This window comes from Protopterus annectens, chromosome 17.part0 (assembly GCF_019279795.1).
Source record: "Protopterus annectens isolate FY-2018-M chromosome 17.part0, PAN1.0, whole genome shotgun sequence".
Lineage (NCBI taxonomy): Eukaryota > Metazoa > Chordata > Ceratodontiformes > Protopteridae > Protopterus > Protopterus annectens.
In genome coordinates, this window is record NC_056751.1 from 540,146,808 (window position 1) to 540,173,067 (window position 26,260).

Sequence of the window (26,260 nt, forward strand, 5' to 3'; positions counted from 1 at the left end):
TAGTTAATATTGTCATAAATATCTTATAGATGTTATTTAATAATGATATAGGTCTATATGAGGTACAGAAGTTTGGGGATTTGTTTTCCTTTAGGATTGGTGTGATTACGGAACATCTCCAACAGGGTGGTATTAAAGCTTGTGACTGAATTTCTAACAGAGTTGTATGGAAGATGGAAAGTATCTTTGAAGGAAAAAGTTTATATCATCTATACACGGAGCTTTATTACTTTACCCTCTTTTATTGTATCTGCGATTTCTTTGTAGGATACGGGTGCTTGCAGATCTAGTTTTAATTTTTCTGGAATTTTTTATATTAAAACATTTTTCATCTAGATTTAATTAATCAATATGTATATATGTTTTTGGAAATGTTCCATATAGTGATTTCTATAGGTATCAAGAATGTCACCTATATCCAAGAGATTTTTCCCTTTCTTTTCATGGAAGATATTTTTAATGTTATTAGCTTTTGATTGTATTTTGATTCTTGTGGATGAATTATGTAGATATTTGGAGAAGTTGCCAAGGTATTAATTTTTAGTTTTTCTAAAGCTAAACTAGTTTTATGTGTTAGAATTTCATTGTATTTATTGTTTAATACTTCTACTTTCTTTTTCAACTCCAAATGATTTTGATTTTTTTCAGCTTTTACTGACAAAAGCTTGGATTGTAGATCTAATAATTCAGAATCCCCTTCTCTGATTTTTTTATACCAACTTAAGGTTTTACCATATATGTAAGCTTTTAATGAGTCCCTATTATTTTATTTATCTATGTGGTGTAATATCTAAGAAGAACTGTAATTCAGATAATAACCAGTGTTTGAACTCTTTAATTTTAGTTATATATGCTCGAATTCTGGAGTTAAAGATTAATGGCTTGTACCCATTTTGAAGTTTTAGTATCAATGAGTTGTGGTCTGAAAAGGGGCAGGGAGTGATTAAGAAATTAATGATTTTACAGAGTAAGTCATGGGCAGCAAATATTTTATCTATTCTAGTTTGGGTACCAAATCTGTGATCTTGATGGGAAAACAACAAAGATTTATCTTCTTTAAATCTGAAAGTATCTACAAGATGAAATGATTCTACCCACTTGTGTAAAATTTTTGATACAGCAGCTGTACACAGTGGTCTTTCACTTGTAGATTCAAAAATATCAAATATACAGTTAAAATCTCCTCCTGATATTAAGTTGCCTTTATAATTATTGGAAATTAAATCCAAGTGTTTTTTAACAGTTCATGTTACAATGCCTGGGAACCAGTACAGATTGTCTAGGGTCCATATTCTGTTATTATATTTAACTATTATTAATGCCATAAGGTCTTCTTTATCTTCATACTTATAAATGATTTCTGGGTTAATTACATTTGTTTTCCATAAAATTGTTTCCCCTTTTGTCTTTGTCTTAGAAGTGGATTGTGCCAATATCATATATTCCTTTGGATTCCATGCGCAATTGTCATTTGTTTTGAAATGAGTTTCTTGAAGGAAGACAATTTGTGCTTTGTTCAGTTTTAAATATTTCAGCAGGTCTGAAATCTTGCTAGGATTGTTTAAGCCATTGGTATTTAAAGATAATAAAGTTAAATCCATCTTAGGTTATTTCGGCTATGTATTTTTTGTTTTATTGTGACTATTAAAGATTTTCCTCTGATAACTAGAAAGTACATGTTTGAGCTTTTAAAGGAAATCATCAGTTTTATACTGTGAGTGTTTACGAATACAGTAATGTTTTGGTCAGGCATACTAAAAATGTTTTTGTGAAATAAATTTAAATTAATAAATGTTAACAAAACTAAGATCCGCACTAGCCATGGAATGAAATGCATTCCTAATCTGATGGATAAACCTAAGTCCATCAGATTATCACTCATACCTTGACAATCCATAACATCTGAGCTCCATAAATTGAATTATCATGTGGGGAATATTTGTAATAGGAATAAGCAATATTTATATTATTTTGAACAGATACAGTACTATTGTAAATTAGACAGAATTCTAATATAAATGTCTACTTATTGCATAAGCAGTTAATATTTACATGAAAGATGACAAGCAATTCAATCATAGTAAAGTAGGATGTATCCTATATAAAACCTCAGCAAAAGAATATAGCACACATTTAACATATTCACCCTTATTGATGAAGTCTTTCAAAACTTATTACTTAATATAAATAGATGGTAATAATATTAATACCTAATGTTTATAATACAATGCATTTTACTGGAGTTATATTTCATTGTTTGCCAGCATTTACGTAATCACTTGGTTTGTTGCTAACTTACTTAAAGCATCAAATTTGTTTCATGTGAACACTGATGAAATTTAGTGCATTTTAATTATCAGTGCATCCCTCTTCCCATTTCCTACACATAAGGATTTTCATATCTGTCATTTTTTTTATTATAAAATGAGTGAAATTATAGGTTAAATACAAATTCACTTATTATGATTAATGATTACAAGTTCCCTTTTCATATTCATAAATTTCCATTTTATGGCATATACTGAAAGGTTTTTAGATGTAAATGGCAACATTCTATTTTGTATAATCAGCAAAGGTTAAACTGAGTGATTATTGTCAATTTAATACAAAAGACATGCATCTGGAGCATTTCTCCCCGGGCCTCTGCTGAAAATAGGCTCTGTGGAACCTAGTCGGACCTTCCCGGTCAACAAATGATAAATAAATAATAAAAATAAAAAATACTATTTGTTGAACAACATTGTCACTTTGATGTCATGTATAAAACATTAGTTACCTTGGTAACAGTTTAAGTGTTATGTATGGTCAAGATGGGTTACAAAACCACAATTCAAGTTAAAGAAATTATATGACTTATGTACCTTTACTTATATGAGGAAAATCATCATGATTCCTCTTGATGTTCAATGTATTGTATGTCATTTATGACAAGTTAAGACAGTAGTGTTATTATACACAAACCCATATTATTAAATCCTGTATTTAATATCTAAATTCAGCAGACTGCTTCATCTTATATGACGATTATATATTTTATTTCTAGATTTACTAAAATCATACATTACATAACTATTGTGTGTGTGTGTGTGTTTTTTTTTTTTGTTTTGTTTTTTTTTTTGGCTGTTGCTTAATCATTTGAGAGACCACAAGCTGTACTGCTTATTCTTTTCTTACTATTAGCTTCTTCCAAGCATGTTTATACAGCCCATAGACTTTAAATTATGAGACCATACTTACATAGACACATATCAGTACTTCAAGCATGGGCAACAATGCCCATCCAGTTTTGCCAAAATACCATTCACTAGTCCATGTGGTGTGTTTCCAGGCAGTTCTTAAAATATCCAAACTAATATTTTCTTGTTCAATTTTACCAGCCTGTTCCATGCAGTGGTCACTCTGCCAGTGAACCACTTAACACACCTTCCATTCCCACAGATATTTCCATGAAGGCAATCTGATGACTCTCTAGCACTTCCCAGCAACCCCACACACCCATAGAATCAGCTATTCCCATATGCCCAACATGTCCGAGCAACCTCACCTCCCAGACCACTGCAAAGGGTACTGCACAAGACTAAGTGTTCTTACTCTTTCACAATAACTCAGACTTCCACTCTTATGTAAGTCCTTAATGTGTTTGGACCAAAATACATTTGAAATATAAAATTGCGCTTATTAATTGTTTTCTTTTTATCAAGAATCAACTTAATGTGCTAAACGAAGTGTTGGGAGACCAGCAATATGTGTACATGTGGTTTAAAACAGCCCTTTTATTATATATATATATATATATATATATATATATATATATATATATATATATTTTTTTTTTTTTAAACCAAAAACTTAATTGCAGAGAATCATCTCAGAGGCTCCTCATAGACATTAACCATTACTGTCACTCTGTCTCCATTACCATAGCAACCTGGGAGCATCTATTTCTGTTAGTGTGTCTGTGTACTGCATACCAGAGGATCAGGATACACCTGAAGCAAAGCTTCACTTCTCCCTTTCAGCGAGGCAGCAGCCAGGAAAAGAATGGAGAGCAAACAGATAAAAAAAAAAGAGAGAAAAAAAAAACCTCCCAACAAGCCGTCGCAACAAGAAATAACACATTCTTCCAGCCTTCTCACCTCTCACTCAGCAGATGTATAAAGAAACTAGTCTCTGCCAAAATATCCCAAATCACAGTTTTATCCACCCCCTTCCCTTGGATCCAGGCTAAAACACCTTGATCACAAGCCGCAACCCACAGCTTCCTGGAGACTAAAACGGCAACATACAACAGCTGCCAGGCACGGGTCTTTATTAGATAACCAAAAGAAAAAGTCAGCAAACGCTCACAAGCAATAACGCCAGGAATCAAACTCCTTATTGTGGGAGGCTGCGTGCCCCACACCTCCCGCTAACTATAAATTCCAACTCCGAGGTTGTACTACAGTGAGGAAAGGGCAAATATCCCACTCCTCACTGTACCCCGACCCCACAAACGCCCTTTCAATTCCCGGCATTTTCGCTCATGTGAGCGTTCTCTGACTTGCTCTTTTGATTATCTAATATAGACCCGCCAGACACAGCTGCATCCACACACACCATGTCAGGCTTAATCAAACAGCAGAGAAAGCTATGATACCTTCCATAATTGATATTAGATATGTTTAGACAGAATAATAATGACATTTGTACTAGCTGCCAGAGACAGCTGCATCCACGCACACCATATCAGGATTGATCAAACAGCACTCATAGCTGTGATACCTGCCATAACTGATATTAACTATATTTAGACAAAATAATGATGACATTTGTATTAAGAGCTTGTACTATTATTTAACTAGGATATACTTGACATTTCTAAATCATACTTTAACTGAAGAAGGCATTAGTCTCCATGACAGCATTTTTTTTTCAAAACACTCTACGGTTACTGGTATTATATATTATGTTAATTTGTTACATTTAAGTCTGAATTCTGATGAATGACACCTTGTTGAATTAATTAATGAAAAATGAACAAGATAAGTTATTCACTGAGTTCAAGTAGGGGAATAGAAACGTCTATGTTTGTATTATATGTTGCTTTGTTTGGCTTATATATAATTCAAATAGTAACCCATCTTGACCTTTATTTCTCAATAATTATTGGACTCTGAACATTCTGAATAAATCATTACTGCTTCTCAGTTGTTTAAGAAACCCTCATTTTTTTTAAATAAAAACAGATGACAAGTGATGTACCATATCAGTTGATACTTTGAGAGATGTAATTGTAAGAGCTATTTTTTGGGACAGTTATCGTGGAATAATTTTTTTGTTTCTTTTTTCTAGCATCAGTCCAAGGATTTGTTTCTTTTACTCTTTTAAGAGTAGGGTCCATCCATTCCATTTCTTCTGGGATAGACACTATGTTGTTTTTGATGAATATAGTAGCTTCTTCAAAGTCATTAAATGTTCTAATCTCATTGGCAAAAAGTATTTTTATCTTGGCTGGAAAGACCACCTGTGCTTTAATGTTTTGTTTCAACAGTTTTATTATTGACCAGACTTTTTCCTTTGTTCTAGTATTCTGGAAGAATAATCACTGTCAAACCTTATCAGGCTTTGATTGTATTTTACAGGTGATTTTCTCCAAGCAGATTTTAATATTAGTTCCTTGTCCAGAAATGAAAGACATGTTATAACTATGGATCTAGGTGGAGTATTTGTTGAGTTAGAAGCAGGCTTCCTCAGTGCTCTATGCTCCCTTTCAATTCCAAATGAAAGTCCTGCTTTCAAGTATAAAAATTCGGGAATCCAGGTTAAGAATGAAATAATGTCTTCACCTTCAGTGTTTTCAGGCAGACCAAAGATCCTTATGTTGTTTCTCCTTTCCCTAAGTAATCTATTTTGTTAAGCAGCCATGTATTCTGTTTAAGCAGAAATCCTTTCTGAATTCTTCCTCTTTGAATCTCCCTTCAATGTCATTTAGAGAAGTCTCTATATTTGTTATTTTGTATGGTGTTGCTGTAATAGTTCCTTAAGAGTATCAGTCTGGTTTTGAGAATTTAATTTGAGGTTTTCTAAGACATTTGTAAAGCCATCCATCTTCAAAGATAGTTCCTGTAAGGTAGATGTCATCAATTGCAGTTCTTTTTTCAAAGCAGGATCTGGATGAGAATTCCTTGAGTTGTTCGTATTCAGTGACTCAATACATCTCCAAGTTACTTGACAGGAAAACTTTTGCATATCTCCACCAAAATTGATATTTATGTAGTTCAGTAGTTTATCTATAGATTTCTGATGTTTTAAACTTGAAAATAATAACATTTTCCTATATTATTATACTAGTTTATGGACTAACTGCGGTGGTGGTGCTGTGGTAGCATTGTCCCCTCACAGCAAGACATTGTGCCATTCGACTCTCAGAGAGAGAATCTTCTGTGTGGAGACATGCGTGAATGGGCGTACCTTCACTGAAGGTCGTGCTTCAGGGCTGGCCAACTCAGCATGTAAAAAATCTACTGCCAATCATTAGCGGACCGGAGTTCCGCTGTGGCGACCCCTAACTGGGAAAAGCCGAAAGACACAAACAAATTATACTAGTTTATGGAGCTCTCACAATTCACTGCTCTCAGTTGGCCATATAGGCCCACCCCCCCAAAAAAAAAACATTTAAAACTTCATCAGATAACAAAAACACTCATCTTATGTTTTGGAATAAAACATTTTGCAAGGCACTCCTGAGCTTTTAGCATTTTTCTGTGAATTCTTGGGTTTATCGGCAGCATTTGTTGGAGTTATGTTTGTGAATGTGCCCAAATTCAAAATGATGTCACTTCACAAACTGTTCTTCCTCTAATGTTTCCTGGCAATTCTAGGCATGAAAGATGCTTAACATCACATCCCTATTTACCCATACTTCAGATGCTTCTTCAGGTTTTTTGTTTTTGGATCCCATTATCAGTTTTCTGCCTTACCCTATGGACTATCCACTGCACCAAAAGTGTCTAGTAAATTATCTAGCTCCAGTTATACTTCATTGCAGGCTACAGGGTATGCCAATGTTCCATATTTAATCATGACTTTGATTGGGATACAAGGAAATCTGACCCCAACTGCAGATGGATTATCTACCCCTCCTCTCCAGAAGAATAAGGCAATCGGTGCAGTTTTTAGAAAAAAAGGTTTATTTAGTCTTCACAGATAGATGCAAGTTCTTGCAGTCAAATCATAATAGTTTTACAGTGAACTCTGTCCTGGTTATAAGGGCTTTGTGAGGGGAGAGATCAGAATAGCCAGATGCTTTAACTGGTGGAGGTAAAGGAGGTAAACTACATCTAATTTGAATATGTCAGATTAGGATTGGGGTGTTTTAGTTGGTGGAAGTAAAGCATACCTCATTTGAATATTACCAAATGTCGACCAATGGGATGGGGTATCCACAATGGCTAATCCTCCCCTATCCTCTTACATTACTTGTGTTATATAACAATATCAGTTAACCAGTTTATATATTTAGCTAACTTGCTATTTGCAGAATCTTTTTCAAAATGTCAGGAATCTCTCTCTCTCTCGGGTGAGAGATATCTCTTATACAATCTAGGATTCCAAGAGAACATTCAACAGTTTTTACTGACTCCTTTACAAAAGATTGTGTTCCTGAGATGTCAACTAGAAATCTCAGTTCAAGGAGAATTTCTTTCACAGGAAAAATTTTTTTTTAAATCTATTTCTAAGGTTTTCCAATCAAAGTTGGTTACTGCAAGTGAATACCTTAGGATCTGAGGTCTCAAGGCATCTATGATTCTTATGATACCTATGACAAGATTCCACATGAGAAGGATGCATGGTGTCCGAAATGTCTTTGGCCCCAGCATCAACACCCTTTATCTTTTAAAATCCCAGTGCTAAGGTTTATCAGAAAAGAAATATTTTGATGGAGACAACAGATATCTTTAAATCCAGGTCTCCCCTTCTCCTTCCCTGATACAAACTGGTCAGTCACCACAAATGTTTTGGACTTTGTCTGGGGAGCAGTTTCAGGAGGGATAAAAGAGTAGAGGTACGGAACATCAAGAACAGATGCAAGCACATAAAGATTAAATAGCTGCTTGCTTTGATCAAGGCACTCATTTCTTTGAACCATTTTTCATCCACAAAACCTCCAAGTGGTTACAGGCATTATCACAGTCATGTGGTGCATCAACAATGCAAGGGGAACCAGGTTGTACACCACTTGCAGACTAGTCACGTTAGCTTGGGATCTAGCTTTACAGCACAATCTCAGTCTAGAGGCATTCCGCATTCCATCAGAGCAAAACTGTGTGGTAGACAAGCTGAGCAGGACTAGGGCAGACCCTCACAAATGGAAACTAGATCAGGGGGTTTTCCAAGATTTGATCCATCTGTGGGGAGTTCCTCATGTAGACTTGTTTGCCTACTCTCTGAATAATCAACTGATAAGATTGTTCCAGGACTCCATTCCAGAAAGCTTGATAGACAAATGACTTTTCTTTTCCTTTCTTTTGGACAAGAAAGTTCCTGTACGCATTTCAACCCTTTCCACTCACATTTACAGTACTTCTGAAGTTTCAGAATGAATCACCCAAGATCTGTGCAGTGACTCCATTCTAGCCTAGGCAACCATGATACTGCCTTCTTTTGGAAATGTCTGAGGCAATTACAAGCTTTCGCAAAGCCTGAATCTACTCACACATGAACAAGGGTGGTTGACACATCTCAACATCTATCACCTTCACTGCCTGGATGACTGTTTTAATTCCTTTAATATACCTGTTTACTGAGGATGTGCAGCAGGTACTAATGGATTCAAGAAAGCCTGCTATCTGAAAATCATATATTAGCAAATGGAAATGATTTTCTAGTTAGTGACAACAGCATAACCAGCATCCATTCAGAGCTTGTTTTATTCTGATTTTACAATATTTGTGTGAGTTACAATCCTATGGGTTTTCTTATTTCACTATCAAGGTTCATTTGTCAGCTATTTCAGCATGTCTGCCCATATATCCTCTTGGGTTTTCTTATTTCTCTATCAAGTTTCATTTGTCAGCTATTTCAGCATGTCTGCCCATATATCCTCTTCTTTCAAGGCAGTCTTCATAGGTGGTTACTGGGCTACTGACCCAAAGGTCTTTATAAGCCTAGCCATGTGCCCTCAATATAATACTAGAAAAACCCAATATAAAGGATCTTGCCTAAACTCGAGATCTTAAGTTAGCAATGACACCCATATCTAGGATGGTCATAGGTGAAATCCATGGAAGGAATTTACGGCTTCCCATCCAGTCATCCAGGCTATGCTTAAACAGGGTCATTGAGGGGCTTTGTTTGATGTGAACTGGTAGCCCATTCCAGATGAGTGACAATGACTGAGACACATATCTGTCTCTCCAGCAGGTCCAATTTATATTGCACGCCAGGTTAATGTCCCTGGAGTGGGTGAACCTTGCCCCATTTGACTTGTGGATGTGCAGTATTTCTATTAGGTCTGAATCTGAGATTGGTCTGTACGCCAAGCACAAGTCTCCTCTAAGTAGTCTGTATGCTACTGAGTACAGTGACATGACTTCAGTCTGTCAATGTATGACGTGCTGGAGACCCTGAATTTTCTGATTAGAAATCTCAGAGGTCTCTCAAGTTGCTGCAGGTGCCTGCTAAAGTACACACCAAAGGGAGCACTGTACTCAATAACTGGCCTGATGAGGGTCGAGTACAGGGGTGTTATAACCTCTTTCGTTCTTGAGGCAATGCCTTTGCTAATGAGGTGTGCAATGTAGAATGCCTGCCTTACCACAGTAGACACATGGGAGCCAAAGTTTAGGCTAAAGTCAACTTGTGTTCTTAAGTCTCTCACTACGGAGTTGCTACTTAGGTATTATTACTTATAAGATAGTCTGCAGGGATATCGTTTTTACAGAAGGGGATGACAACTGAGTTTGAGTCCATGGCTTTGGCACCAATCACTGGTTTGTGGAAGTCCATCTTGAAGTATATTGGCATTGTTTGGGAATTTAATGATCGCACCTAATTGGCAGTCATCAACAAACTTAGTCAGCTGCAGCCTCTCTGTTTTGGCATGAACGTCTGAGAAGTATATTCTAAACAACAGAGGGGCATCACTAACCCCTGTGGAACCCCACGGTGATAGGTCTGCTGGTTGAGATAAAGTTCTCAACTTTGACTGAGTGTGATCTGTCTGTGAGCCAGTTAGGAACCCACCTGATGACAAGGGTTTATATTCAACTGGGAGAGTTTATCAATGATGCCCACATGGTGGATTGTATCAAAGGCCTTGACTAAGTTAAGGTAGGCTGTATGCAAAGATTTGCCTTCGTCTACGGCTCTGCTGTGGTGCCATTTTTGAAGACGCCCACTAAGTTTAATAGGGATGACCTACCTATGACAAAACCAAACTGTATTGGAACAAGGGTTTGGAGATCACCTATACCGTTATCCATAAGGTCCACTGTGACTCATTCCATGGCCTTACAGATAAGGCCGGTTAAGCTTATGGGTCTGTAGTTACCAGGGTCTGGTGCTGTACCCCATTTCTGAAGGGGGCGGATGGTTGCAGTTTTCCATTCAGCAGAGACAAAACCAGTACTTAGGCTGCGCTTGAAGACAGTACCTAATGGAGTTGCTAACTCATGTTTTAGACCATTTAAAATGTAACCTGGGATGCCATCTGGTCCCATAGAGGCTGTGTTTTTGGCCTTGGAGAAAGCATCACTGACTTGCTCTTTGGACATGCAAGGTGGGGGAGATCCAGGGGAATGCTTTGTGGAATGTTTGAAGGGGACACAGGGTGAAACTTTCACCAAACCTGCCGGCTAATAGGTTAGCTATTTTCAAAGGATCAGTGTGTGATGCTATCTTCAGCTAGTTTATCACATGTCTGGATCCTCCCTTTTAGGTTTTTGACACAGCAGAAGAATGTCTTATGGTTATCCCTGGCTATGGCTGCTAATTTTTTTTTGAAGTTGCCCTTAGAGGATTTAAGTTGTCTTATTTGTTTGTTCAAGCAGAAGAGGGTCCAGTGCTGGGACCTCTCTTTTATTCTTAGACAGCAAGTTCTTCCTCTTGTTGTATAACTTATTTATGCTACATGTCCACCAAGGAGGCTTGTTTGGATCCTATCAGGTGCAGCTGTGTCAGTACATTTGTATAAGTGTTTGGACAGGGCATTTCTGTATACCTTAGTATAGTTGTCAATGCCATCCATGGGAATAGAAGCTTGGAAATTACTTATGCCATCCCTTAGGAGGGTATAATTAGCTTTAATGAAAATTTTTAGCCTGATCTCACCTAAGAGGGGTTCAGGTGTTATAGCTACTTCCAATGTGACTGATTTGTGATCAGATTTAACCAGTGAGGGTCCTATACTTGTGGTAGTGCAACGGTCACCCATGTTAGTGAGGACCAGGTCGACAATATTTGAGCCCCTTGTGGGGTTGCATACTATTTGTTCCAGGCCATTAGTGTTAAAGTCCACCTTCTGGGGTGCCACATTCCCAGATGATGCAGATAACACAGATCTGTCTTTACACACAGCTGCAGTAGTCTGCAAGCACATTCATTTTCCTTTTTCCTTGTGGTGTGAACAGCTATAAGAGAAATGTCCCAGTCTACGGTCTACTGCAGAATGCATATGGTTTCTATGGACAGGATTGCACAGCATGACGCTTTCTTTGATGAGCTACAATATAACAGCCAGAGATAAACTAGCAGGGAATGTTTACTACGCTATGACAGGGGTGTGACATTAGCTAAAGGAACAAGAGGGTGTGATGATTATGCAACCACTGATAATTCAGTATCTGCTGAAGCATCCTTATCTTTAGATGGGTGAAAGGAACTCTGAATACAAAGGTTGCCTTAAAGCTCAAAGGGTGCTGAGCTATCCAAGCTTCCAATCATCTCTACACCTGTACTCAGTCTGTCACATACCAAATTTCTAACCCTTTCTTTGGACAGGAACAAAAGAGAAGTGTATCCTACTATATCTGGTTTAAAAAAAGGCCAAAACCTAGACTGAAATGACAAAACAGTTATTTTGTCTACATAAATTCATCCACTTACTCTAGGAAGTGCTTCTCTTCTAGCTTCTACCATTCTAAAGAAAACAGGAAACTGAATGGCCTGATTTACAGATAACTATTTCAACTTTTCAAAAGAAGTGTAGATTAGGCCTCAGAGATAATTAAGAAAGACCAAATATACCTCCTTATGCACAAGTCCCTGAGAGAGCCAGTAAGCTGATATGATAGTTCTCAGAAAAAAACTAATGTCCAAGAAACAAATGTCGACACTACAAAAACAAAAGGTTTAAACAGAATACCAGGTAGCCTTTCAGCCACGATGTTCAGTTCATGTGGAAGTGAGAAGTTCTTTAAAGGAAGGTGAAAATGCAATGCACCTTAAAAAAAACTACTTAAGTGACCAATGCTGGGCCTCAGTCCAGCCCAAAACAAAGTCAATGTGCAGAAATTTGCATCCAGACAATGAAGTAACTGATATCCAAATCAAAGAGGCACATGAAAATATGTTGGAAGTACCAGCATACATATTAACTGGCATGGTACAGAATATCCCTCTGCCCTAATGGAGAACCTCTTCCCCTAGCACAGTATATCTCGCACTGCAGTCAGAATGACTGGCGGGATCAGCAGGTACGCTGCAGTAGTCAGCCACTGAGGTACAGTCTGTTATTGCCCCAAATGTAGACAGCTTCTCTTCCTTGTACAATGGACGGTATATTCCTGGAGTACAAGGACTTGGAACAATGCACCTTTCTTGACCCATCAAGGGGCCACAATAATAAGTTATGGTTATTGGTTTGGCATAATGGTTAATGAGTTTACCTTAATGGTTAATGAGTTTACCTTACAAACACAAGGTACAGGATTTGATACCTTACAAACACAAGGTACAGGGTTTGACTCTCACATCTGAAAGGGAAATTGGCTAGGCTTAAAATGTCCCACAAAGGCAGCTAGCCTAACACTTACCTATTAACCCGTTACCGATTAATGTATTATAATATACAATAAAGCATGGAATCAAGGGATCTTGACAATATACAGTAGGAAAGCATACAAGAATCCCCCCTACAGCAAAAGAATAGAAGTATTACTTTCTCCCAAATGTCAAACCAGCTAGTCTGCAACATGTCTCACTTCTGGAAGATTTCCACTAGTTATGTCTCCTGAAACCTCATCTCCTACAGAAAACAAGAAAAGCAGCCCAAGGAATCTGCCCGCACATTCACTTTGCCCAGAATGAGAAGGAATCTGTCAGCACATTCACTTTGCCCAGAATGAGAAGGAATCTGCTAGCACATTCACTTTGCCCAGACTGATACTGTTGATAAAGTTGCACTTTTGACTACAGCCCACTGCTAGGACAGCATCACTTCTTTACATAGAATGAACGTGTGTGTGCCTCCTTGTTTATGTTGCACAGGATGGATTACCTGTTGCTGAACCACATTACAAGTTGCCCTGGATGCATCTTTTTCTCCACAGCCTTCAGTGAGAGAAGGACTTCAACTCTGTCTGGCTAATGTGGAGCTTCTGTCTCTCTCTCTCTCTCTCTCTGTGCAGGGTGGTGGGTGGGAACACGTCCTATGAACCACAAAGAGGCTAAGATGAGCTCCCCACCACTGAAGCATATATTGTCAAAAACTGCAATGAATTCAGATGCAGGAAGGGGAGATCTATAAGATGGGGCTGTCTAAGGCCTTTATACAAGGGTTCTCACACCACATGATCCAGGAGTAAGTTGTAACTACAGCTACTTATAAAAGTCTAGAGCAGAACCCACATCCTCAGATGTGGAAAATGTACCATTAAAATCTGGTCACTATAAAGAACATTCACTGCTTTCTTACTCAGGCTGTCAATACCACAACCTTCAGGACCCTATCTGCTAGCAGAAATGATAGGTACTAGAAAGATTCTAGTTCTGCACTCATAAATACAATCCTCTAAGAAAGGGTCAAAAGAAGATTCATCCCAATTTATGATTAACCCCACAGATCCTAATATGGAACAACCACTCCAAAGACTATTACGAAGACACTCAACAGGACCTCTAAGAATCAATCATTCACATTCGGGAACACATGGAGTACTTTCTTTAACAAGTCCTCTGCCACTATGGTTATCATCCTGGTGAGTAACCTGGGAACACAGGAAAGACAAACTTGAAGCATTTTGTCATGCAAAATGGTGCTGAGGTAAAATAAAAAAAAAAAAACTTCTGTGTGTTCCCCAGGCATGGGTACCACAAGGCATTCACTACTTCCAGCAACACCACAAATGTGTCTCACAGAAGCAGAGGCATAAGTCCCTGAATAATCATGCTTTACAATAAGGCACATCAGACTGTAAGGCTGTGTATGCTCACACATGAATAATGGGCATGGAGTCCAGTATGTAATGGATCTCAATGAGGTGAAAGGGTACCACAGCCTGTAAACTACTCTGCCAAAGGCACCACAGAAACAAAGAAGGCCAGCACTGAGCCCACTGCTAGCATTAATTCATATTCCCATAACCCTGGGGAAAGGTCTCACCAGACATCAAACAGCTTCCTGGAATTTAAGTCCTGAACTCTGGATCCTGGTGAGGAAGAACCAGGGGGAAAGTTCTTAACCTGGATGGCCTGGCCTTGCTGAACTAAAAGGGATGTCTGTGGCAAAGAATCCTTGACCCCAAATACTGCCACTGAGCTGTGGCCAAGTAACCTCAGGGACCAGTCTCTGGGATGAAGGAGATTATGACCATTCCCTTACTGATCAACTGGAGAATAAGCTGTTCTGCACCCAAGGGTATACTCATGATGTGAATTGGGGGTGTACCCTCCCTGAGCATCTCAAGCAAATGTAACAGAAAATGGGTGTAAATTCAAGATCTTATTAATTGAAGCCATGACCCAAGGCAGTAGGAAGCTTTTTTAAAAAATGCATGCCTTCAGGAGGATTTACCTCCATTCTGCTTTATGCTACCTTCATGTTTAGAAACTGTGCTCTGGCAAAGATACAGAGCTGTGTGATGTTCTTCCTGCTAAAATCTGGTGTTAAGCACTACATCTCTATTCTTCATGCAGCACATTATATCACGTTTCTCCCTTCTACTTCTACATGTGGTCAGACTAAATTAATGGCACTTAATAGCAGCGCTTCATGTCAGGCTTCTCTCCTAGGCAGCATACCCACTGTCAGTATATATGTTATGCCTCATTATCTGATGACCACATGAACACTTGCTATGATTTAGTCTATTAAGCACTCAATGTTGGAAATTTTCCACAATAAACAATTGGCTTTAGATAAGATATGTGCAAGTGGCAGAGAGGTTGGGTATACTTGTCATAATGTGGAAATTATGTCATGGCATGCATGTGTTCGGTATCCTTAGTAATGAGTGCAGGAGCTTCCATGGAAAAAAATGATTAATTGAAGTGGAAGAAAATGGACAAAAACACAAACATGTCGAGGAAGATATATGCTGTTAAAGTAATCCAATTACATTTCATTAATGCAGGGGCATCAACAAACATGCAAAGCCAGCTGACACAAGAAAGGGTACATCACACATGAAATACAGTAGTGCTGTATGGAACATCAAAAATATATCTTTTGCCAAAACAGTTTTAATGAAATGGTGATCAGCATTGCTGATGTTTACTTGAACACATCCCTGTAACAAACTGAGATGATTAGTCACATACTATTTTGAACTTTTAAGATGTATTACTGAGAAATAAAATGCACATTCAAGGCTTCATGAAATGCAAAAGATGCTCACCCTTCAACAAGTCTAAACACTGCACAGCAATCTTGATTAAGTCCTCTTACTCTCAGAGCTTTGTCCAGGCTTTCATATACTGTCATACCATCCTGGACAGTGACCACAGTACACTGCTTGTGCCAAAATGTTCCTGAAAGGCACTTAGCATAAAATTCCACCAAGTAAACCAGTCGCCCTTAATTTGGGTCTTAATTTTGCGTTAGAGAAGCTAATGCTTGTCCTTTTGAAACAGCTAATCTCACTGACTTGAAGTTCTTAACGAGTGCTCTGACCTCTGCAAAAAGGTTATCTGAGTTACTTCTTATGGTCAGTCAACCCAATCTCATTTTCCATAGGGACAGGGCTTCTTTGAGAACTAATCCAACTTTTATGTCAAAAGTAGTATCAGAGTTTACTTTAAGCCTGAATCTAAAAATGAGGGAGAAAGGATATTCTATACCTTATATATCCACAGACAACTCAAGTACTATCCTGACAGAAGTAAAACTTTGAGCTTTTCAGAACAATTGTTCATTTCTTGTGAAGGTAAGAGAAGGGAACAACCAGAGTCAAAAAATACTTTTTCCAAATGATTGGCTAAGGCTATTACCTTTAATTATACTCACCACAACAAAACATTTTGAACAGGGTCACGGCTTCTTCTATGGCTTTTTGGAAAGGGTTTGATTCTAGAAGTATTCTAGAAGCTACTTTGTCCTCTATGCATACATTTACAAAGGTCTGTAAGCTTGATTCCTTCTCTAGGTCCAGATCAAGCTTTGCTAAGACTATCCTCCAGGGTTTTCTGGACTCCTCTCCTTCCTCCTCTCAAAGGAAGTAAGCTAAGGTAATCTACCCATATAGCTAAGAGAACTGCAGCAGTGAACAATATGATGAATGTGGTATAGTTATGTAAGTAAAACTTACCAAAAAAGTAGATCTTCAGATTATCACTGCCACGGTAGCTGCTCCCTCCACCCCTACCTCTTGTTTTTTGGTTCTCATCCTCCTTCCCTCTGTTGGCAGGAAGCACTGAAGGGATTTGCTCCCATATGTGTCTTTTAGTCAGCTCATCTGAAGCTGCCTGACAGTTTGGGTGTGTGGAAAGTGCCCTGAATCTTTGGAGGATGGCTGGCTGTTATACCCTTAAGCAGGATATAACCCATCTAGCTAAGGATATTGAAACAGTGATCATTCGATCATTTGTTGTTATAGCAAGTTTCACTTACAAAACTGTATTTCTGCAAGGAGGGGTCACTCCAACCATGCCACCTTCAAGGAGACTTGGAATGATGGGGTGAGATCCAGTTTTTTTTTGTTGGGAATCCTTCAGGAGCTGACTGTCTCCTACTGGTAAGGTACTTGTTCCTGGGTCAGAAAAGATAGGGCAGATGGCTGAGAATGCAATGTCTAATGTACTGTCACTCAAATTTGCTGAGAATGCACATGCTCATTCAGAAACATGATATCATCTGTGTCCATGCCTCCTTATCACTGGGGGATTATGCCAATATCCATTACCCACTAGTAACCACAGACTTGCCTGTACACCAGCAGTATACAGGATACCATGTTAACAAGTCATAGCTGGCACAACACTGTATTCCTAATCAGTAATAAACTATTAATTTGTATGTACTTGTGAAACTGACACTGGACACAGTCCTTTAGGGATCAGTGATTTATGATTATCTAAGCCTTATACAGATAACTAATGAAAGCTGCCACATATTAACATTGATTTTCAAATATATGCTTTGGCTTGTTTGCTACTATTGGTCAGCTACTTCCAAACACAGCTGTTTCCCCATTCACTTACATGTGATCCCTCTCGTCATTTTCCCTGTCATCCCTCTTATTACTTTCATTTATTTAATTATTTATACATTTGTTAAGTTAAGTTCTCTGATATAAGAACTATTTTCAGGCCTGGCTCAGTCCACTACAGCAATAGATTACAGTAAGTTACAATAGCAGTTATTTGAATCAATCCTGTACACTGAGCTACAAAAGGCAGAAGTATAATTACAACAAACACAACAGTAAGAACAATAAAGCAATTCAACAGTATATACAACATTTACAAATGTTTCCTTTACTGGTGTGAGTCCCTACGTAGTTACTAGGCATGTGGTCAAGAAGACCATCAAAGAGCCTAACCCAGTTTTCCAACTGCACCAAAGCACTAGATGGTTAAGTGACTTCCTCAAGGTCACATAGCAGCCAAATAAAGGCTTTGGGAATTGAACCCTTCTTCTTTCGGCTGCTTCCGTTAGTGGTCACCACAGCGGATCATCTGTTTTTATTTCTTCCTGTCCTCTGTATCTTGGTCTGTCACACCAACCACCTGCATGTCCTCTCTCACCACATCCATAAACCTTATCTTAGGCCTTCCTCTTTTCCTGTTACCTAGCAGCTTCATCCTTAGCATCTTTTTCCCCAATATACTCTGCATCCCTCCTCAGCACATGTCCAAACCAATGTAATCTTGCCTCTCTGGCTTTGTCTCCAAACTTTCCAACCTGGGCTGGCCCTCTAATATACTTATTCCTAATACGGTCCACCCTCGTCACACCCAGTGCAAATCTCAACTTCAACTATGCCACATCCAGCTCTGACGCCTGCCTTTTTGTCAATGCCACTATCGCCAACTCATATAACATAGCTGGTCTCACTACCCTCTTGTAGACCTTCCCTTTCACTTTTACTGGTACTCGTCTGTCACAAATCACTCCTGACACTTCTCCACCCAATCCATCCTGCCTATACTCTCTTCTTCACCTCTCTTCCACACTCACCATTACTCTGAACTGCTGACCCCAAGTATTTAAACTCATCCATCTTCACCACCTCTACTCCCTGCATCCTCATCATTCCTCTATCCTCTCTCTCATTCACACACATATATTCTGTCTTAGTCCTGCTGACCTTCATTCCTCTTCTCTCAAGAGCATATCTCCACCTCTCCAGGGTCTCCTCCACCTGTTCCCTACTCTCACTACAGATCATAATGTCATCTGCAAACATCATAGTCCACGGGGACACCTGTCTGATCTCGTTTGTCAACCTGTCCATCACCACTGCAAATAAGAAAGGGCTCAGAGCTGATGTAATCCCACCTCCACCTTAAATGCATCCGTCACTTCCACTGCTGACCTCACTGCTGTCACACTGCCCTCGTACATATCCTGTACCACTCTTACATACTTTTCTGACACTCCTGACTTCCTCATACAATACCACAACTCCTCTCTAGGCACCCTGTCATAGGCTTTCTCTAAGTCCACAAAGACACAATGTAACTCCTTCTGACCTTCTCTGTACTTCTCCATCAACACTCTCAGAGCAAACATTGCATCTGTAGTGCTCTTTCCTGGCATGAAACCATACTGCTGATCACTAATCATCACCTCCCTTCCTAACCTAGCTTCCAATACTCTTTCCCATAACTTCATACTGTGACTGATCAATTTAATCCCTCTGTAGTTACTACAGCTCTGCACATCACCCTTATTCTTAACAATCGGTACCAAAACACTTTTTCTCCATTCCTCAGGCATCCTCTCACTTTCCAAGATTTCATTAAACAATCTAGTTAAAAACTCCACTGCCATTTCACCTAAACACCTCCATGCTTCCACAGGTATGTCATCTGGTCCAACAGCCTTTCCATTCTTCATCCTCTTCATAGCTATCCTTACTTCCTGCTTTCTAATCCATTGCACTTCCTGATTCACTATCACCACATCATCCAACCTTCTCTCTCTCTCATTCTTTTCATTCATCAGCCCCTCAAAGTACTCTTTCCATCTGCTCAACACACTTATCTCACTTGTGAATACATTTCTCTCATTATCCTTTATCACCACTTACCTGCTGCACATCTTTACTAGCTTGGTCCCTCTGTCTAGCCAATCGGTACAGGTCCTTTTCTCCTTCCTTAGTGTCCAGCCTTTCATACAACTCTTCATACGCCTTATCCTTAGCCTTCACCCCCTCTCTCTTTGCCATGCACCTCATCTCCTTATACTCCTGTCTACTTTCTTCATCTCTCTGGCAATCCCACTTCTTCTCTGCCAACTTCTTTCTCTGTATACTCTCCTGTACTTCCTCATTCCACCACCAGGTCTCCTTGTCCTCCTTCCTCTTTCCAGATGTCACACCAAGCACCTTTCTAGCCATCTCCCTTACTAGCTCTGCTGTAGTTACCCAGCTATTCGGTAACTCTTCTAACTGGGAATTGAACCCTATACCACATGAAATTGCTTATTGCCTTAATCCTCTATGCTAAGTGCCATACTATTAACTTATAACTGCATGTACATTTATAAGTCTTAACTAAAACAGGAAGAGTAAAAGTGTAGCAGCAGTGGAGGGTAATGTGAGGCAGTGGCAGAGCTGTAGTTTATTAGATCAGTGAAACGTGTATGCTAACAGGTACAGGAGTACAGAGTTATGTTGCAGTGATGTGAAGAAAGTCTGGAAGAAGAGTGAAGGCATGTGAAGGAGGATGCAGAGTGATGTCTGCAATATGAGCCGAGATAGGAAGTGAGGGTTGCTAATATACTCTAGAGGTTATTGAGTAGGGTAACAGGAGTACAATGCAGTGGGAGAGTTATGGTTTTGTATGTCATGCATGACTGCATGAGTGGGTACCCCCGCTGTCATTTTTTTTGCTGCATTTCCCTGTACTTGGTCCCCCCTTTGCCTTAGGTATATCCCTCCATGACTTAATTAGAAAACTTGGTGCAGAGGGTTAAGACTGCGAGCAGTGCTCTGTCAGAAACATGTTATTATCACCTGTGTACATGCTGTGAAAAACTGAAAGGCTGCCAGCCCAGCTAGATAGAATTTTGTAGATAATTCTGTGTTATTGTAAATATTAATGTAATCCACAGGCTGTTTTACAAATGGAAGAAAACTAAATGCAAGAAAAACTGTGTTATATGTTCTCAACTTCAAAAATGGAACCACAGTGCACCCTGCTGGAAGAAAGCTGATAAAGTAAATTATTTATGACAGTTTAATCTCAAAGCTCGAAGACAGGATGTCTGGATGAAGAAATTCCATCTATTGTTTTGAGACTAGAGTTAATGGCAAAGTTTTACATGTATAATCTTTTTCATTGCTGTGGCTTCCTGACCAGGTGCAAGCTTACTAAGAAATGTAAATTTAGAGTTTCTGGTAGCCTGGGAACCAGAGAAGTGTCAAGAATGATGTACTCTAAAATGAGTCAGCAGTGATGTATTATCAATTTAAGAGATATGAGAGAGAAAGAGATAGCATTTTGCATTTGTCTTCAGAACTGACATTACCAGCACTTGCTTGTTCTGTATTTAAGTAGGATCTTAGACTTTAGTATTTCTATTAGAAATAGATAGAAAATAGTAACATTAAACTAGCTGCTTTCTATATTCATGTCAGACTATCCTACACTATTGTTTTAAAGTTCCTGCGTCTGAAGTCTTGACTAGCACTGTGTTGAACTGAAGAGATTTGTCTTGTGTTTTTATTATTTATTATTAAATATTTTAAACCTTTTAACTGTGTCTGTTTTGTGTAGAGATAATTTAAGCTCTAGAGTACTTGCATGTACTTAGTGATACTGCACTAAGCCACTCCAATAGCCTTAAATGTTCTGGTCACACTTACTAATTGGATAACAGTATTATTGCACAGCAAATTTGGTCACCCTTTGGTAAGGGCCTTATAGTAGCTGATAAGCAGTGGTTCTGGTGGCAGTGGATTACTACCTTATAGCCTGAGCAGAAGGGGCATACCTAGTGAACCTGTGCCTGCCTTCCCCAGGAGTGTCTGTGTTTGTATAATAAATCATATCTCAATGTGTGTGTGCATGGTGTCAGCTACTTGGGCAAGACACGAAGCACTGGTTGGACAGAGGGAGTGCTGGGAGGACTTGGCTTGGAATCCTGGCTAAGGACTCCACTCTAAAGCTGAGCCAGTGGGGAATCTTATTGGGGATCTGGAGAGAAAAGGAGAAACCAGCCCCAGACCGACTGTGATCTCTGTGTGCTCTTAAGGGAAACTGTACTTTACTGTGTGTGTACCTGTTATCCTCAAAACAGTAAAAACAAGTACCAAGTTGGCTGGTCAATCCAGTGCAGTAAAATGTCCAAAAATTATGACCAAATGCAGCAAGCTAAAAGAACTTCATTTATTCCAACAAATAACACAAGTACTGAGTACTTTCACAGAACGTATCTACTTCGTCAGGTGATAGCAGCTGTACTTTTCATCTAGCTGTTTTTATACTTACTAATTAATACATAAATTGAATAATCATCTAGTTAAAATAATTAACTTTTAAAGGTGTATTTCTTTATAAGCTTCAAATATGAATACTCGTATAAACATAGACACAAAAACAGAAACAAAACACATTAAAAATACTAATAAAATGTTTAGTATATTCACTTAATACAATTATGTAAGTGATTTAATTCTGGTTTAAGAGAAAATATTTCATTGAGACCTGGGGGGTACATGCATTAAAGTGCAGTATCCACTTATTTTCCTTTCTTTCAGTATAGGTCTTGATGTATTCATAAAGGATGAAGTTCTTTAAGCTTGCTGCATTCGGTCATCATTTTTAGACATTTTATTTGTTATCCTCCCAATGTGCACGCTCATCACTGGTGTTAGTGGTGAGGATTGAGGTTCCTTGATTATTGGGCCACTGCATGGGTGTCACACATGCCTCCAGGTCATTGGGAGAGTATGTCAACAGCCATTATCCTCTGACCTTCATATGTCTAATATGTAACCTTCAGCAAGTCACTTAACCAGATGTTTCTCCTTTGTCACCTGTGAAAACCTATATCTGTCAAATCCTTCCAATCCATTCCTTCAAAGAGCTACTCTGATACCATCTCCCACCCTATTTTGCATAAGTCCACTACTTTTCCCTAAATTAATAATTTTTCCTTTACAATGCAGTACCCTATATCACCAGAATCTCTTCAGCAGATCAAAAAGAAACCAATTACCATTCATTTACTCTCCAATATTTTCAAACTTACTCCTATGCGGTGATATCCATCATAATACCGGACCCACTTCCTATCCAATCCCTCTAACTTCTATAAATCCTTAAATATTGTTACACTATACTTCCAGACTACTTGAAACAAAATCTCTGACTTTCATGCCTGTGTATCCCATATTCAACAAGATATCATTGCTGCTACACAGACCTGGATCAAACCTAATATAAAAGACTCTAAACGTCTCCCGCCAGGTTTCAGTGCCATAAGGTTAGATAAGCTTCATAAAAAGGAGGTGGTAATGTACTTCTTTTCCCTAACACCTACCATATAATCTTGGACTCAAACATTGTTCCACAGTTCTCTACCACTGAAATTCCCATTTCTTTTCTAAAAATAAACAACTCCAAAAAAATACATATCATAGTTCTATATATACCCCCAGGGAATAACATACTTCTTCTGAAAGAGATCCTTGCCTGGATCTCTAATACAATCAAAAATGAAACCATCATTCTGGGAGATGTCAATATTAACTGGCTAAACTTCTGCTCTAATTTCCCTTCCTCTAATAGTAACGTATTTCAATTCATCCAACTCATCACAACTCCATGGTACAAAAAGGGTAATAAGGAAGATTCCATCCTAGACTGGATATTGGTCACTGATTCAAGTAAAGGTATTGTGCCAAATACACTTAGTTACCATCTCCCTGGCCTTTATCCATAGAAGAGTTCCCTCCATACAAAATGAATATCATTATAAACAAATACAGAATCTGCCCAACTTTAAACCACAGACATCTATCAATATATTAAAAATTTGAACTAGAACATCCTAAAATACTACCTCTAGATGATGCAGTGAATTATTTTAATACATTTCTGGAAACTCTAGAGAGTCTCGTATCTCCTCAGGTAAAAAAAGAATCAAAACCAACCATGCTCTATGGTCAACTAAAGAACTAATGCCAACTAGGGACAAGACATGGAAACAATTTCTAAAAAATAAGAACCCTTCAGACTTGTTGAATTTCAAGCAGGTCTGCAATCAGGTAAAAAAAAAAACAAGTAACCAAAGATAAAAAAAAGAGTACTATTCTCCTCCATCCCACAGATGCTTCTAGCATTTGGATGCCCCTTTCTTTATACAGCCTACTGTACTGCATACAACACTTACTTATTATTTTATTTTTACTTCTGTTAACATAGTAACTCCACTTGTCTGAAACTCCATTTCAGATACAATAAGGACCAAGAATGAAATAAGGCAATAAAGATGTATCAGAACAGTTACATATAGAATTATAAATGCATTCAATACATGGCCTGTCTAAGGCCTGTAGTATAGATTACCTCTCTGCTTCTAGACTCTATCCCACTAAGGAAACATCTGAGCTTTCTGTTTGCTGTACACATTGCCCTTTCACTTTATTCTTGGCAGTACCATCCAGGTGTTATTAAAAACAGATCCTCTCCCTGCTTTGTTTTCATGACATCCACTCTTTAGCTGATACTTCACACCATCATTTTTGTTTAAGTGCAATGTTTTGCATTGGTTTGCAATGAAAGTCAAATTCCACCTTGTTGCACACATTTAGCCTTTCCAAATCTTTCATTAGACCCCACCCCCCACATTCCATTCTGTATATTTGTGTCATCATCTAACAGACTGAACCTGCTCCATGTTCCCTCATATATTTCTGAGACAAATGCAGAAACTACTGAACCAAGGGCAGAGTATTGCGTAATCAACTTGTGACTTTTCTAACTCCTAACACCACAACTTTACCACAACCCTCTACGTGCCTCCATTCAACCATTCAGTTATCCAGTTCCTTAGTCATGGTCTCACCTACACACCCACCAGTTTTCCTCTCAAGTTTCTGTGTGGAACAGAGTGACTGTCCTTGCTAAAGTCCAGGTAGCCTATATATACTAGTACTGCCCAGTCAAGGTCATCTGTAACACAGTCTAAGGCTGGAACACGTTTGCCTAATCGCTACTTCTGTCCAAGAATCCATCAAAAAGTATAAAATCCAAGAAGTATATTAACTAATGATTTATGGAATGCAACAATTTTGTAAATATATATGTGCAACATAAAAGTAATTTTAAAATGTAAACAAGCTTTTGTGTTAGATAGTCCATCAGTAAGTATAAAATCTAGGAAAATAATGTGTTAGGGTGGTTTTGTTATTGTGTGTTTGTATGTGATCATTTCTGTCTGTTTTTATTGTCTCACTTTTTAATATATTTTATAGACTTTTGCTTTGAAATAAGCCATAACAGAAATCAAATGGCAAAGCCTATATACTTCAAAAAAATGTTACTTACAAGTTTTTTTAAATATATAAGAATGGAAGATGATTTCTACTAACATGGTAATCAGTATATTGTGGGAATATGTGCAGAGACACACACAGTCATGAAATACCTGGATTCATAGATAGAAATAATGGCAGTGTGGAAGGAGGATACCCAGACAGTTCCAATAGCAGAAGGAGCAAACACTCTCATAAAAAAGACTTTCCAGTCATATTTAGATATACTACCGATATATGTAACTCCCTATGAATTGCAGGAGTCATTTCTGGGCACATTGCAGGTGCTGCGTAGAGCACTTCTGGTTGACATCAAAGACTGAAACAATTCTAATGTCATGAACTTTAGTCATACTTTGACTTCAGAATGGGGTCCATTCCCATCATGGTATCAGAAACCCAAAAGACGTGAAGAATTGAAACCTAAGAATAATAGCAAGAACGTAAACTGATAAAACTCCAAGATAAATTTTGAGTATTCAGTAAATAATGTACATAGCTAGAAAACGGAAAGTTCTATTTTTCATTAGCAACACATTTTCATTTTTTTTTCATGAAAAATACAATGTTAAGTTATACATATGTATACAGTGTAAATTGTAACTTAGTAAACAGCAGTCTTACTTTTAGTTGTTTTCGTGGATTGAGTTTTCACACTTTTAGCTAAAGAACAAAAACAGAAAATGTGAATATGCAGTACATTTTCTTATTTTTTTCTGTTGAACAAATACCTATGGTCAGCATCAGTATAATTATTTTCCTATTCATAACGCTGTACTGTACACATTTATAAACATTTACTTACTTTGATCTTCATTAATGTAAATATGCATGCATGTTTCAAATACATTTATTGTATATGTAATCTTCATACAATGTTATTTCTGCTCTAATTTGTTTTCTCATATTTTACATCAAACAATGATAATTTCTAATTGGATAATTGAGACCTACTCATCTTAAAGCGTCTTATTCAAGCAAATAGTTCTGTTTAACTTAATCAAACAAAACATTGCTCAGCGTTTTAAAATGAAAAAATTAGTACAAACTAATGGTTAGTTACTCATTTAAAGTGTTTGGTGTTTAGATAAACAGAGCAAGATATTTAGTTATTCTTCACCATATTACAGTCAATG

The 26,260-nt window shown here is 38.1% G+C and overlaps 1 protein-coding gene across 1 annotated transcript in view; it reads right to left on the reverse strand.

Annotated features, from left to right (window-relative positions):
• The window catches only part of LOC122791368 (mucin-6-like), a 451,712-nt gene that overhangs the window by 352,167 nt on the left and 73,285 nt on the right, over positions 1 to 26,260 (reverse strand). The window contains exon 2 of the mRNA XM_044059083.1: positions 25,749 to 25,787. The gene's annotated coding sequence lies outside the window, so the exon portion shown is untranslated. The remainder of the gene's footprint in view (positions 1 to 25,748; positions 25,788 to 26,260) is intronic.